The sequence below is a fragment of the Cyprinodon variegatus genome, unplaced genomic scaffold, assembly GCF_000732505.1.
Source record: "Cyprinodon variegatus isolate N-32 unplaced genomic scaffold, C_variegatus-1.0 Scaffold105, whole genome shotgun sequence".
Taxonomy (NCBI): domain Eukaryota; kingdom Metazoa; phylum Chordata; class Actinopteri; order Cyprinodontiformes; family Cyprinodontidae; genus Cyprinodon; species Cyprinodon variegatus.
The window spans coordinates 1,460,064-1,462,906 of record NW_015150558.1 but is presented as its reverse complement, the minus strand read 5'-3'; the positions used below and the strand labels follow the sequence as shown (position 1 = coordinate 1,462,906).

The 2,843-nt window shown below is 38.0% G+C and overlaps 1 protein-coding gene across 1 annotated transcript in view; it reads left to right on the top strand.

Moving 5' to 3' along the window:
* The window catches only part of LOC107084635 (actin filament-associated protein 1-like 2), a 21,178-nt gene that overhangs the window by 696 nt on the left and 17,639 nt on the right, over positions 1-2,843 (top strand). The gene's annotated exons all lie outside the window — the stretch shown is intronic.

Genomic DNA, 2,843 nt, shown 5'->3' with positions numbered 1-2,843 from the left:
GAATGGGTATTTTTACTCTTAAAATAAGACAATGTAACTGTTTTTTAATTCTTATTTTAAATGTAAATTGTCTTGTTCCATTGAAAAAGTGTCTCACTTACCTCCTCAATTTAAGAAAGAAATAAATTCCTTAGATTTAATTTTTTGCAGTGTACTGAACCATTACAGATTTACTGCAGTTAGTCAAAGATCACCACACTGCAAAAACGATTTAAAACGATCTTAAATTAAGTGTATTTACCCTTAATTTGAGCAGGTAAACAAGATAATCTGCCAATGAGAAGAGGATGAGACATAAATCTTTAAAAAATGATCTTTAAAAGACTCAAATCACTTCAGTATTTGTTTGATTGGTTCTGGTTCCTGTTTGGACCCAAAATATTAATACGTTTGAACTTTTACAGGTCAGATTAGAACCAGATTACATCAAATTATGCTTAAAAAATAAACCTAATCAAGGAGTGGACATGCTGGAAAAACAATATAGAAATAGGAAAAAAATCTTATTTCAGTGGGTAAATAAGATATTTACTCTTAAAATAAGATAATTAGATAATATGCACTTTAAATAAGACAATAAAATGGTGTTTTCTTATTTCAAATGTAAATGTTTCTGCTTCCATTTGCAAAATCTCTTTTACCTCCTCAATCCAAGAACTAATGCACTTATTTTAAGAAAAAATTACTTATTTAGATTTCGATTTTTTCCAGTGCAGGAAGTCCTTTATTTTTATGATTTTTGTAAAAATCTGCTTATCCTATAATGGAGCTTTAGCTTTTGAAGGAAAAATGTATATATTTGTTGCTTAATGTTTAAAATAAAGGTAAATAAGTAATATGAAGAGGTTTACTTTAGAAATGTAGAAATATTGAACCAAAAACAATAGAAAGCAGCTGAATTATCTGTGTTTACATTAGAAAATGACCTTTATAGATGAAATAAACCCTTAAGACCATCAGGTAAAGCCATATTTTGTTGTAAATTGGTGGATAAAAAAATGATAAAATAAGAAGTTTGGCTGCGATGTAAGGAAGAATGAAACCAGAAGCCTAAAAACACAACATGCTAACTGTCCAAAAAGGTTAAAAAACAATCCACTGATCTTTGTTTCCAAGTCTGAAGACGTTTCGCTTCCAGGAAGCTCTGAGTTTCCTGGATGTTGGAGGCTTCATACAGCAGCCCAACGACGCCTTGTTTTCTATAAAACCTGGAACTAAACGCTATTTCTGACATTTTGAATTGAAAAAGCTTCCTGGATGGGAAGTGAAACGTCTTCAGTCCAGCGGATTGTTTTGAACGTTTTTTGGGAATGACTCTGACCTGGATGACTGAGAATCTCCACCAGCTTGCTAACAATAAAACACCTTCAGGGCTGTTTTCATCTTCATGGACTGAATGTTAATAACGTTCAGCAGGGCTGTTTGTCTCTGTTGGCCTTTTCTACAAGCAGCACAATGAACCTTTTCAATGAATAAACATTGTTTTGCTTTCAGAGTTATTTGCTGAAAGCTCCATGCACTTTCTGCAGCTGCAGCTCTTTGCCTGTAGGGGGCAGAGTGTCAGCCTGCTCTGCTGCAGGCTCTTTATCTCACCGTTGGTATGTTAACAATCGGAAACACCCATGCCTCCATCCTCCTCCTCCTTCCTCCTCTTCATCATCGCCCCCTCCTCCCTTGTGGCCCCCAGGGACCCCGTTAATGGACTGTTTAGATCCATCAGATTTCCGGGTGTTTGTGTCTTCACCTTATCCAGACCAGCAGCTTTTTTTCCCCATATGAGCATCAAACCCAAGCAGTGAATCGATGACAGAACCTTCATCTTTTCATCAGTGTCACATTGATCTATTATAGTGATGGGTTGATTGTGAAGGGGAGGGGCTGGTTTCTGTGGTGCTGAGGGCCGCTAGTGGAATTAATCACTGGAAGAAACTGAGGAGAATGAATGGGAACCTTTTCTTCTCACAAGGAACCAACCAGGAGATGAAAGCGAGCCGGTCCACTCAGAGGGGGAGTTACCTTTAGGCAATACCAGGCAGCTGCCTAGGGCCCCATGTTCCTGGGGGCCCCATAAAACTCTGTTTCCATGTATGCTTAATACAACTATTCCTTATTTCTGCACATTAATTATGTTTTTGATAGAAATCCTTTTGCTAAAATGCCATCAGAACGCTGATAATATTAAGTGTGTCTCAGCCAGAGCATGTGAGCGGAGCAGAAGAAATATGTGGTTTTCAATTCAAAGGTCAGTTCGCTCCGATGCGCTCACAATGTCATTTAAAAAGTTGGATTATAACATTTATCTAAGTCTATGTTTCAACTTTACCACAGAATCGCAGACATGAGGATTGCATATTGCTTGATAAAAAGTGGGATAAAATATGGTGAAAACATTAACTATCTATACTTAATGCAGAGTGGGTTAGGGCCTGTTTTTGAAAATGGATTGCATACATGCATCATTCGGTATTAACTAATTTGCAATGGAACTCAGAGTGACCTTTTTAAAATAAATGAATAATTAAACAGGAAACAACATGAAGGAGCGAGGTGTTACGTTCACAGCTGCCATCATTTAACAGCCAGTTAAATAAAACGATCCACATGAATCGGTCACATCATTAAATCAAACGCCGTGTGTCGCAGCGCCGTGACATCATTACAGGAAGGAAAAATGTCAGAAAATCTTCTCCTGAAAATCTGTGTGAGCGTGGAGCGATTTCAGTGGAGCGGAAGGAAAATGAAGGTGAGCGCGAAGCGAATGAGCGAATTTCCTCCTGAGCTCCAGGAATTGAGCGGCGCTCTGCTCTGGTCTCAGCCCCCCCCCCTTCAGCGTCCACCATATT